The 13,302-nt window shown below is 42.2% G+C and overlaps 1 long non-coding RNA gene across 2 annotated transcripts in view; it reads left to right on the plus strand.

Moving 5' to 3' along the window:
- The first annotated feature begins 2,139 nt into the window (after nt 1-2,139).
- Nucleotides 2,140-13,302, plus strand: part of LOC143443577 (uncharacterized) — a 45,645-nt gene continuing 34,482 nt past the window's right edge. The window contains exons 1-3 of one of the 2 annotated variants that reach the window (XR_013112694.1): nt 2,140-2,322; nt 5,366-5,458; nt 6,739-6,862. This is a non-coding gene — a long non-coding RNA (uncharacterized LOC143443577). The remainder of the gene's footprint in view (nt 2,323-5,365; nt 5,459-6,738; nt 6,863-13,302) is intronic. The other variant, XR_013112693.1, reaches the window with a different exon arrangement.

Raw genomic sequence — 13,302 nt, forward strand, 5'->3', positions numbered from 1 at the left:
ACACACACAGACACACAGAGACACACAGATACACACACACAGACACACATACACACAGACATACAGACACACACAGACATACACAGACACACAGACACAGAGACATACAGACACACACACAGACACATAGCCACACACACACAGATACACACACACAGAGAAACACACAGACACACACACAAACACACAGACAGACACACAGACACACACACAGAGAAACACACAGACACACATGGACACACACACAGAGAAACACACAGACACATAGACACAAACACACAGACACACACACACGGTGGAAGCATGGGAAATTGATCTGTCTGTCCATATGCTCATGAAGCTTTGTGTCTTAATACTGAGGCTGCTATTTTTATTCCTCCATAAGACTTTTGTATTTTCATGTGCACTTAGACTCAGTGATGCTCTTTGCTAACCAGAGAGGCGTGTAGGCGATTGCTGGGTATGAAGATGCTGACATTTTCTGAATTTCAAACGACAAATGACATGCTCCTGTCAGCTGACTATAATGCTGTAACATATGGTGCTTCTGATGGTGGGTGTTATTTCAAAGTTTGCAAATCACACCATGAGAGAGTCCCTCTGCTGGGCTCCTGGAATACTTAGCAACTGTGAATCTGAAGTGACAGTACAGAGAAAGCAAAAAAAAAAAAAAAAAAAAAAAAACCTCCCCCTCCACCTTGTTGACAAGGAGAAGGCGGGAGAACTCGAATGAGTGAACGGGTGGTTGGTTCACACAGGTGGAGGGGTTGAGATGTCAGTCTACTGAGAGAGGAAGCCTCGTGTTTTCCTTTTAGAAAAACTAGGAAATGGTCTAATTTCTTAAGTCAGCATGCAAATGATTAGATTTCAGGGAATGAATTTAAAAAAAAATCCAGGGACTGACAATTAGAATAATTGTCAACTATCATACAGAAAACCTTGGGAATGGAGTCAATTAGCGTTATTTCAGGAGGTAGAAAAAGTTGACAAAAAGTAAATCCATCCCCCAGTTGAAAGATAACACCAAAGACTTGGATACTTTCTTTCTAAGCCTTTGGAACGGTTTGGAAACAAAGTATCTATCTGCTGTTACGACCAGCCCAGGTTACCTAAAACAACCCTTCCTTTCTTTAGCAGTGTCCACAGTCAAAGCATTTCCCGCACTGTGGAGTGACTGGTCTGAAACTCAAGAGAATTAACTCACTATCTGCTTCCATCACAGATATTCCACGACAAGCCTTCCTCAGTCCCGGCCCAGGGCTCCTACTTCTGTCTGCTTCTCCCGAGAATCCAAGCCCTTCCAGTGTTTCTCACCACAGATAAGACTGATTTACGCATACAGAGTACAGAGAAGCTACAAGTGACCAAGGATGACATCTTTTGTTTTCTCGGTTAAGCATCCCATTGTGTCACTCGTCCTGGACATTTTCAGTAATTTTACCTCCAAATCAATGAATTCTGAGATTTTTTTTTCATTCGAGAAATGGAAATTGTCCAGTAGCTTGAGGAATCATGGGATGGATGTCTTCAGATAGTCTAGGTTCTTTTTTTTTTTTTTTTTTTTTTTTTTTTTTGGTTTTTCAAGACAGGGTTTCTCTGTATAGCCTTGGCTGTCCTGGAACTCACTCGGTAGACCAGGCTGGCCTTGAACTCAGAAATCTGCCTGCCTCTGCCTCCCAAGTGCTGGGATTAAAGGCGTGCGCCACCACTGCCCGGCTAGGTTCTTAACTTCACAGGTGTTAAGGGTAGGTCTGGATGATGGCCACGGACAGCAGCAACTAAGAAGAACGCCTGAATCAAATCATACACTCAGTCATAAGTAAACTGATCATCTCCTTCTTACAGCTGGAGAAACTGAGGCACAGAAAAATCCACCACCTTACCAAAGGTCCCCTGGGAAGCAATAAACCAACAGGTCTCTATTACTGACTTAGAGTAGAAATTTGTTAAGTTCCCTGCAAAGCCTCCTGTTTCTGCCCACACTCCTTCTCTAGGCTGCAATGCGCTCCCCTCCCCCTCCTTTAAACCTTACTTTTCCTTTCCAGGCACAGGTCCCTGGATCTAAGGGCAGATCACAAAAAGGCTGGGTTGGGCCAAATGTTTACATTCTGTCAAGACTGCTGTACTCTTTTTAGGTTTGAAGTGGCTCAGAGGCACCTGAGCAAGCAGAAGTCTGGCACAAGAAGAAGTCACTGTAGACAGTCGTGGGCACCAAGGACCACGTGAGTCACAGAGACGAGAAAAGAGCCAGCTTTGGTGTGGACAGTTTCCTCTCCAGTCCTCGGCTGTGAGAGACAAGAACTGGACTTGCAAGCGTCTCAGGTGAGTCCCATGGGATATTTACTAAAACCCTTTTGATTTTTTTCTTACCCACATGTGACTGAGTAAATGGTCGACAGATAAAATCAAGTGATTCTTAAGAAGACTGGTTTTTCTTTGAGGGGCGTCTATCTTGCCTTTGAGTCATTAGAAACGGAGTGCTTCCCTTCAGCATACAATTAATGTGTTCAGAGCAACTGAACAAGGGAGACTCATACGTGTGTGTGTGTGTGTGTGTGTGTGTGTGTGTGTGTGTGATTGCCATTGTTTACTTCTTTAAAAAAGTGATTCAAACAGAAAGTCACAGAAAGCCATTGTGTCATGCTGCATGCCCTATGTAATATTCCATTGGTGCAATGTCCCTAGTAATGGGGACACCATTGTGTTTTGTGACACAAAACATCAGTCCTCTCTGACAGATATTAAGACAAACTGCATTGATGAGCCAACGAGATTCTCCATATCTTCAGTAAGTTCAGTCCTAGGAAATATTCGGTATGCATAGAATCAGTTAGGAAGGGGATGCGATAACACGGTGCACATGTGTCCAGCTGCTAGCCAGAGGTGCTGGGTAACAGCAGGGAAACCCTCTAGGGCAGGACATCAGTACTACCATGTAAGCTCACACCTTCATGTTGGGCACGGAATGTGCAGCTGAGTCACGAGGTGTCTAAGGGTAGTCTGAGGGCATCCTTAGAGAAACCAAGTGTAACATTATTGCCAGCTGTCTTCAAGAAGTGGCTACCTATACAGACTGGTTATCTGTGGCATTACAGACCAACAATGGTGGCATGCCAGATAACCCTTGTTACGTTCTCAGGAATCAAAGCAATTCCTCAGTTTGCCTTTACACAAATATGAAACAGGCATTGCTTCTGAGTGCATATCTTAGGGGAAAAAAAGCCCTTTTGTATCTGTGTGGAGCCAAGCACCAGTCTATTGACTCTAAACCACAAATCTACTCTCCGTGGCTCAGCAAATGATGCCGGAACACACAAGCCTTGCCAAATGGCACTAGCCTAAGCTTGTCAATAGAGGGCGCTGGAGGAACAGCATGTCTCTTCTGGATCAGCTTCAGTTCAGTTGGTATTTGTGGAACTTCCCTTCTGGACTCTTCTTATAGCTCTGCAAATGCTAGTTTGAGACAGCTGTGGCATTACTGTCCCTCGGTAAACTTCTCTGACATTCAGTGCGCCCCATCATGTGCCATCCCTCGGGCCTGGTAGTCAGGATTATTTGTACACATGTAGTATTTATTTAGGTGCTTTGCTTCTATCCTATATGAAGCTGCAGCTTTCTGACTCTACTATTGCTATACAGTTTAGAGGTTTCTCTGTTAGTCCTATTTTCCGTTGTAGTTAAACACCTTTAACATATAACATTCTTATTAATTCTTTGATAATTACATATAATGTATTTTGATCATATCTTCTGTCCACTCTTCTCCCTAACTCCTTTCAGATCCACTCCACCCCACTCAACTCTGAGTCCTTTTTATTATTACTATTTTAAAATAACCCACTAGGTCCAATCTGTGCTAGCCATATTCTCCTTGGATTGGGCATCTATGGTCAACATACCAGGGGCCACATCCTCATTAAGAAGTGTCCCTTCTTTCCCACAAACTGTCAACTGTCCTCAGTTAGGCATGGTGGTTCATGATCTCTCCTCATCCAGGCTGGAACACTGACTGGCTTGATCTTATGCAGATCTGGTGCAGGCATCTGAAGAGGAAGTTTCTGGTTTCTTTGGAGGCTCAGTTGTGTCTTGTGATGTTATATTTTTTGGAAGCTGGCTTATGAAGCAGACACCTGAGAGGAGGTTTTGCTGAGGCAGACGGCTGAGAGGACGCATGATGTTCAGAAAGAACATAAGTAGAGCCTAACAGACAGTGAACGATGCTCTTGTCTTGGTTCTCCTTCCAAGGTTTTGCTGGTCTTTACTGGTCTTCACTCGCCATAACTTGGTAGAGAGAAACTTTCCAGAAGAACTTCTTGTAGTGTTCTGGCTGCTTCTGTGGACTCCTACCGACTTGGTGGAGCCTCACAGTTTCTTCTGGATCGAGTTGATGCGAGTTTGATTGGACTAGACTGCCGCTTCTGATTGGGTTTGATGTTTTGGACTCGACTACTGATATGCTGACAATGAAGACTGGTATCGTCTCAAAGAGCTACTTTTAAACAGGTCCTATTAACCGTCGTTCTCCCCTGCCTTTGGTTTGTGGACTACAAGAAAGGTTGAAGCATTCAAGAACCCTTATTAAAGTAGATTTTGAAAAAAAAAAATCTAAGGGTACAGGCAGCTACAGTGGCTATGAGTTTGAATGTACAACAACAGCTCTGCAATTTTCAGAATGCATTCTTTCTATGCATTTCTATGTTCTACCCCTACCTTTGCCCCTTCTTCTGTGATGTCTCTCTCAGCTATGGTTTCTATTGCTGTGATAAACACAGCGACCAAAAGCAGGTTGTAGATGAAAGGGTTTATTTCACTTATACTTCCAGGTAACAGTCCGTCACTGAGGGAAGTCAGGGCAGGACTCAGCCGAGCAGAAGCCTAGAGACAGGAGCTGATGCAGTAGCCATGGAGGAGTGCTACTTACTGGCTTGTTCCTAGCTTGTTCTGCTTTCTTATACCATCCAGGACCATCAGCCCAGGGATGGTACCACCCACACTGAGCTGAGTCCTCCCACATCGATAATCAATCGAGAATATGCCCTTCAGACTTGCCTACAGGCAAATCCTATTAATCAATTTAATTAAGACTCCTTAATTCTTGATTAAGATTCCTTCTTCCCAAATGACCCTGGTTAGTGTCAGGTCAACATAAAAATTATAGTCCACTGAGCTGTGTTTGTGTGTCCCTTGGATGGAACTCATCCACCACAGCAGATGAAAGACAGGTGGCTCTTTGACAAGATTTAGTGACTAACGTGCTTTGTGCAAAAAGGGGAAAGGCCTTACTTTCCCAGAGCCCATGTTAATATCAAGGCAACGATCTTGCTGGAGAGAGCTTGGTTGACTGTGAACCATGGGTATTTTGCAGAGGACCATCTCCCTGGACTCCTGCAGCTCTATAAACTCAAACGGTGAATGGCTGTGTCTCAAGATGATGCCGTCCTCTTGGGAGAGCACACAGGTAAGTAGACAGCTGGGAAGTAGGAATAGATGGTAGGGAATCTGCTTTTGTGATGATGACCACTGTGGTCAGAAGGCCTCCTGCATTGACTTGGGCATGGGCTGGGATCTAAGAGACGGCAGACAGGCTTCCCAGAGTAAATGCTGAAGGGAGAACAAGGCAGGACTTACTACTTTTAGTTTCACGGTCTTGTAATTACTATGCATTTATGTTTAAATCTGTATCACTTACCTGGTTGCGCTAAACAGGGCAAAGAAATATCCAGTGGCCCTGTTTACACAGCACATCTAGTGATATTTTATGACAGGCAGTGACTCCAGGACAGAAGAACTTATCAGAGTGATTACATAAGAAACAACAATAGCCATGTAAATAGAACTAAAAGCCTAGACACTTTTAGACATTCTTCAATATCACAAGTATTTAACGGGTCCACACTGCATTCTTCCCGTGTGTGTTGTTCTGAGTGTTTCCTGTGTATTTGCTCACAGAGTCCTCAAAGAGGAGGACTAAGCAGCCTGAGTGGCTGAGCTGGGTTTTCAATCTCTTCTGGCTCCGAACCTTCCCTCTCCATAGTTAGGGGAAAACAATTCCCTCAAATTATATGATAACCTTTAATTCCCTTATCTAGTAACCAGGCTAAGATTTTTTTTAAATGATAGGAGTGTTGTATTGATACATACATGAGATGGTATTGATGTTGTATTCTAGACAATCTGGAACTTGTTAAAACTTTAAAATTTTTTTTTGAGATTTAATTTTTAAAAAATTTTATGTATGTGCCTGCATGTGTGTGCATTCAGTGTCTGCGGAGGCCTGAAGAGGGCGTTGGCTCTCCTGGGACTGGAGTTACAGATGGTTATGAGTTGCCATGTGGGTGCTAGGAGGGTGCTGGGAATTAAAGTTCTGGTCCTCTGGAAGAGCAGCTCGAGCTCTTAACTGCTGAGATATCACTCCATCTTGTAAAAGTTTTAATTCATTAATCAAGGCTTTATTATACAGCCATTATTTAGATGTTTTAAATGTTTTTCCCCGGGTAAGCAAATTGTCACAAACCTGGTGGGAAGTGGGGACACACATGATGTTCTGAAAGTAAAGGACAATTAAATGTGCTGGAACCAGGACTATGGAGTGGAGGCAGAGATAGTATTGGCTGCTCTCAAAACGTGATAAACAAGATGCTCTCTGAGCTTCCTACCAGCTTTATAGTGGCTGGAGATATTAATAGATGCCTATTTGAATATTCATCTTAGTTTTAAAAACCTCAATTTACTAAATAGATCAAGGGGCTGGAAAGCAAAGCAGTTACCGCTGGATGTGCAGTGAGCCTTTTGGCCCCCTAAGCCCTACACAATCTTCAAGCAAGAAAGGGAGAGTACCACGTGGGACGAAGGAAGATGGCCCGTAGGTGATTTATCTTTCCATCAGCTTTTAAGAAAAGGGAGAGGAGAGGATAATATAGAGTAATGGCCGCACTGTGGGGTTGTGGATTGAACAAATACAATAATGTGCTACTCGGGCATAAAGCAGTCACTCCGATTCCATCTTACTGTTCTAAAAGTCCGTGAACATGAATATACAAATACTCTAAATGGAAGGCTCCTTTCTTGGGGTTATTTATTGGAAAGGCTTCATAAAAATATTTCTGTAAGAGTGGAGTTTTTTTATTGGCTTAAGCTGACTCTAATACCACCCTTCGATCTTGGTTGGGGTGGAGGATGCTAAGAAATTTAGAAATATGGTCATAACTGTAACACTTAGGCATTGTGGGTTGGTAACCAAGGCAACTTTTCACGTTCTGCGTTCAGGCGTTCCCGTTGATTAGCTATTGTAATGCCAATAACCGCAGCGGAGAGGAGTCTCTGTTTGTTGGGGAGACAATTAGTACTTGAAATAAAATAACATATTTGACTAAATTGGGAAGATCCAAAGTTTGACTGGGTCTCTCAGGAACAAGCTGCAGCTTTGCAATAGGACTGACTGGCACCTCAGCAGCCTGTGGAGAAAGCATCCTCCTCTCCTGTTACTTGAGGTCTTGTTGGTAGTTATTATGGTTATGGTTGAAAACCTTCAGTTTCTTCTTAGATTGTGTTGGGAAATAGCTTAATACAGGTACATCTGCAAGAAGGCGATACTGAATTTCATTGATACTGAATTTTCATTGATAGGGTTATTCACACGGCTTATCTCTACTTGTAATGCTTCATTAAAAACGTTCCCCCAAATTACTGTCATAATTGCTCTCCACTCTTCTAAGACTGCATGTTAAAGCACTATTTATTTTAATTCAGATGTTACCAGAAAGCGTGCAGTCTTTTAACTCTGTACCTATGTCTTGTCTTCACGTACAACTTTATGAATGAAAATCGCCATTTGTATTATGATCCTTAGCTGAAAGATATCACCAGAGCACCCATGACTGTCAGTAAGTTTTCATAGGTCTCCGTAAACCTTTGGTCCTCTAAAGACAGATACGTTTTCCTTGAACGAATCACATTTGTTTTCAGAGACTCACTTTATTTGTGTAACCTGGTTCTGGTCAAATAGGGAATAGTTTTCATAGCCTGGAGATCCTCCTGCCTTGGCCTTCCAAGTGCAGAATTTACAAGTACTTGTGTCACCACACCCAACTGGAATCATGAATTTTTCTCAGCCCCCTGTCACATTGTAATGATTGAGCTCTAAGAGAATAGCCTGCGGTTTGTCAAACTGCATCAATAGACAAGGAAGAAAAGGTCTTTTAAATTCAGTGATAAAAGCCAGTCCAAAGCCACAGTCTCCAATCAGCTTTAACAGTCATAAAGCTGTTGGATTGATCTCCATCTGTCTATCTTTTCCATCTCTAAATTGGTTCTGAATTCAACTGGGACACAGGGATGTTATTTATTGGCTGTTCCCAAACTCCTAACATATGTTTTCCATATCGAATGCAGTTGATAAGTAGTAACTGTTGACAAAGTCAGAATGTAAATTCCACGGGGGCAGAGCCTGAGCTTATCTTGTTCACTGCCATTTCTCTGTGCATAAAAGTTGTTAAAACCAGAAAAAAAAAATAGTTCAGATCACAAATATCCCCACTCCTATTTCAGAACACTTTATATTTGGTTGTTTACATTAACAATATCCCCCCACCCCCAAGAATTCAGTTTGAGATTTCACTAAGAATGAGAGCTGGGTACATTTTCCTTTTCTTAGGCTCAATGACAGACAATAAACAGCAAACACTGCACAGCGGAGATTCCATACTAAATTCTGTTTGGACTCTTAGCAAAGACCTAAGGGACACAAAGAATTCAAGGACATAAAACATGGTTCAAAAGTAGAGCTGGAACTCACATAGTGCTGGGTAGGAAGCAGTTTCATGTTAATGTCTCCTGAACTGTTGCTTCCAACAAAACCCAAATGATGGAAGGTATCACGCCGTGGGGACCCCAGGAGTCATGTTTTCAATATGGTGAGATGATTCTTGTTACCAATGAGTATGGACTTTCAAATTTGTACTTCGATCCTCTCTAGACAAGAGTCAGAATTTGGCAGAGAGCACTCTTGCTAGAAAGAGGACTCTAGCTGAGCAAGAAAGAGACAGGATGCTTAGAACTCTGCGTTGGAAGAGAGAAATCCTGAGAGAGTTCCAGAAGAGAGGACCAAAGATAACCATGGTGGTTATGGAGAAAAACAGCAAAAATTTACTTCTAAGAGACCTCCAAGACTGTCCTAGAGCAAGTCAGCAAAGAAGCTGTGAAAGAGAGCTGTCTTTGTTAGGGTTTCACTGCTGTGAAGAGACACCGTGACCAAGGCAACTCTTATAAAGGGCAACATTTAATTGGGGATGGCTTGCAGGTTCAGAGGTTCGGTCCATTATCATTATGGTGTGAAGCATGGCAGCATGCAGGTAGACATGGTGCTGGAGGAGCTGAGAGTTTTATATCTTGATCCAAAGGCAGCAGAAGGCTGTGAGACTGAGTGTAACTTAACCTCAAAGCCTGCCCGCCCCCACAGTGACACACTTCCTCCAATAAGGCCACACATTACTCCAACTATGTCACTCCTTCTGATAGTGCTATTCCATATGGGGCAAGCATTCCCCACATGAGTCTATGGAGGCCATACTTACTCAAACTACTACAGTACACAGAGAATCTGTGACACCAGAACACAGCAGAGGCTAGTTTAGGGGCTGAAGAGGAAACGATGATGCAATGTCCATTGGAGAGTGTTGATTCTTTGTCTTTATCAAATGGACAGTGAATGTCCACAGCTCTTTTTTGTGTATATGGATTAAAGCATCTACTAGGAAGTTCTTAGGGAAATCACAGAGTTATCTTTCTCTTTAATATTGTTAATGTGGAAGACACGACTATTAGAGTTGATGCTATGGTGCCTTGGATGGGTCAAGCATAATGAACTGGATTGCTTGTCATGATTCTGTATTCCAGGCTCATTACACACGCAGCAGAATCCTTCCGTGCTGCAATAGCTTCTAAACCTTGTGGGTAAAGCTCCTAGACTTTGTGGTTGGAGTGTCTGGGTTTGAACTCTACCCCGTGATTCTCTAGCTGACTGTGAGACATCTGGTCAGTTTCCCATCACAAAGTCTTAGTTTCTTCTTTTGTATAAAGATGTATTTGGGGATTAGGATAGCATTTACCACACAAAGCTGTAGCAAGAACTTTATATTACAAATCAATATATAAGTTGTTCTTGGAATTACCATTTGTATAAAGGTGATGAGTTATTAAACATTGGCAATCAGGGTGCAGAGATAGCAGTCAGTAAAGTACTTGCTTGCTGTGCAAACATAGGGACATGAGCATGGATCCTGTAACCGAGCTGGACACGGTGGTGTGTGCTTTGAATCTCAGTACTCGGGAAGCAGAGACAGGTGGATTCCTGGAGCTCTCGGGGCTACAGAAGCCCTATCTGTGAGCTCCAGGCCAGTGTTGTCTCAAAAGCCAACAAAACCCCAAACTACCAGTAACAACGCAAACAAAACAGAACCAACCAAAAAAAAAAAAAAAAACAAAAAAAAAAAAAACAAGGTAGATGGAAGCCAAGGAAGGACAGAAGACAAGACATCCAAGATCAACCTTTGTCCCCAAGATCAACACATACACACACCCTCAAAATGTGAATATGCACACATATAAATGAATAAATGAATGAATAGATAAATAAATAAATGAATAAGTGAAGCCATAACTGGATGTGTGATAAAGTTTTTACAGTGGTGAGATGTGACCGTTAATGACCGTCAAACATCTTTTGAGTCCTTGTAGCGACCTAAGTAATAGCGAACAAGTGCGTAATGACCACCATCTGAGTATGTTATTTTTGTTTACACGAGCCTCTGGAAGACGATAACTTTGTTTTCTTCTACAGTCTGTGTGTGTTTTCTTGTCCAAGGCATTACCAGCTCGTGCATGAAAAGACTTTTTCCACTGTGCTCTTTCCTCTAGGAACTTCCAGTGACATGTAAGTTGGTGGTGTGATCTTTGCTTTAAGAGTCTGTGGCTAAGAATTATTTCTATTGGATAATTTTGTTCTTTTCACTCTTCCATATGTGTGTGTGTGTGTGTGTGTATAATATGTATATATTATACATATACCTTCTATATAATTTTTATTTTAATTTTTAATAATGTCTAAGAATATATGCACATATTTGGGTGTGTACACATGAATGTAGGTGGCTTCAGAAGCCAAAAGGTGTCAGGTTTCCTGGATCTGGAGTTATAAGCTATAATGACCATTTTATGTAGGTGCTAGAAGTCAAACCTATGTTCTCTGCAAGAGCAGTCTATGTTCTTAACCACTGAGCTATCTCTCCAGCCCCTTCCGATATATTATTAAGCCCTTTGAGTGTAGCTAGTATAGTGCTAGAAGTTGTGGAAAATATCAGGAAGTAATAAAATGCATGTGTACATGCTTGTGCGTATGCACGTGCACACGCACTCACACACACACACACACACACACACACACACACACACACACACACAAATACACACACAGCCCACACCCCACACATGTTGGAAAACCCTAATTCTTAAGGTTGAGGTCTACCATGTCCAAATAGCTCCTCTAAGCTCTATGCAAAATGGAGGACTCCCTTTTTGCATCAGGGCTTTTCCTTCTCTGACTTTGCCTGGGGAGCCTAACTCCCCAATCTCCCAGAGGAAGGTCCACATAGTTCAACTTCCTCTTTTTTCCAATAAGAACCCTTCTAGCAAGTACCTAGGATTCCTAGAATGCATCTACATGCAAATGAGGCATTCCTGGTATTTTAATCTCCACCAATGATTTACTTTCACTCTGAAAACTCCTTCCCACTCTCCAAGGTTCATGTATAGCTCTTGGTCACCCTGAATTAAGTATATGCACAGCAGCCGATTCACTGTAATCATCTGAGAGAGCTGTTTCATCGATTACTATCTAAAAGAGTTGTAACACTAAAATCTCCTCATCCCCATGGGAATCCTGCAGTCCCCACCTTGGTCTGGACTCCATGTTATCCTGAACACTTGGTAGGTAGAAACAGAGGATGTGGGATCACAGCTTGTCCCCAACATGCATAACACACACACACAGACACACACACACACACACACACACACACCCTATTCTCAAACACTTAGAATTTATTTGAGACAAAGCATAAACCTTAAACACAATGTAAAATATCGATATATAAAACAAGACGTATGCCAAGGCTGCTGAGAGCAGACAAGATGCTTTCACCTTCCAACTTGGTGCGTCATGCTGTTAGCATCTACGGGATGTAATTCAGAATTCTGAGTCTTTCCTTTTATATACAGATAATTTTAGCCTATAGATCATTATGTAAAAATACCCAATTCCAAAGTTGTTAGGGGAATGTGATACCATGATACCGTGTGCACCCACATCATGCTAGAGATACAGAAGAGTACATGAGCGAAACTCAGAGAGACTAATGAGATTTGGCTCAATTGTTTATTGGAAAGACTCTCAAAAAATCACTCTCAAATTCGATTAAATGTGCATGAACATAAATATGAACAAGCATTTCCAAATACTGATATTTTGATAAATGTAGTGAATATCTGTGAAAAAGGACAAAATACAGACACATAGAAAGCAAGGCTAGGAAAAAAACCCCTCTCTGAATGCATTGTGGGTACAAGCAGAAATCCATCGTGACTTGAAGTAGGCTAAGGAAAAGAGAAACAACAACAACAAACAAATAAACAAAAACCAACCATAGTACAAATCAGAAATATAGGTGTCTTAGTTAGGGTGTCTATTCCTGCACAAACACCATGACCATGAAGCAAGTTGGGGAGGAAAGGGTTTATTCAGCTTATAGATTCACATTGCTGTTCATGAGGACTGGAAGTCACACAGGGCAGGGAGCAGGAGCTGTTGCAGAGGCCATGGAGGGATGTTACTTACTGGTTTGCTTCCCCTGGCTTGCTCAGCTTGCTTTCTTACAGAACCCAAGACTACCAGCCCAGGGATGGCACCACCCACAATAAACCCTCCACCCTTGATCACTAATTGAGAAAATGCCTTACAGCTGGGTCTCATGGAGGCAGTTCCTCAAGGGAGGCTCCTTTCTCTGTGATAACTCTAGCTTGTGTCAAGCTGACACACAAAACCAGCCAGTACAATAGGCAAGTCTGTTTCTGTTTCCTCATGAAAACATTTTGGAATAATATACTTATGAAAATGAGGACATGCAAAGTTCCAGCAGTTAAAAGGACTGACCTGTCAGATTGACTCATGAGCTATAAGCCTCACAGTGTGTGCATGTGTGAACATATCTCTTACATGAGCCAGGGGTTAGCAATAATCATTGTGACTTT

This window comes from Arvicanthis niloticus, chromosome 9 (assembly GCF_011762505.2).
Source record: "Arvicanthis niloticus isolate mArvNil1 chromosome 9, mArvNil1.pat.X, whole genome shotgun sequence".
Classification (NCBI taxonomy): domain Eukaryota; kingdom Metazoa; phylum Chordata; class Mammalia; order Rodentia; family Muridae; genus Arvicanthis; species Arvicanthis niloticus.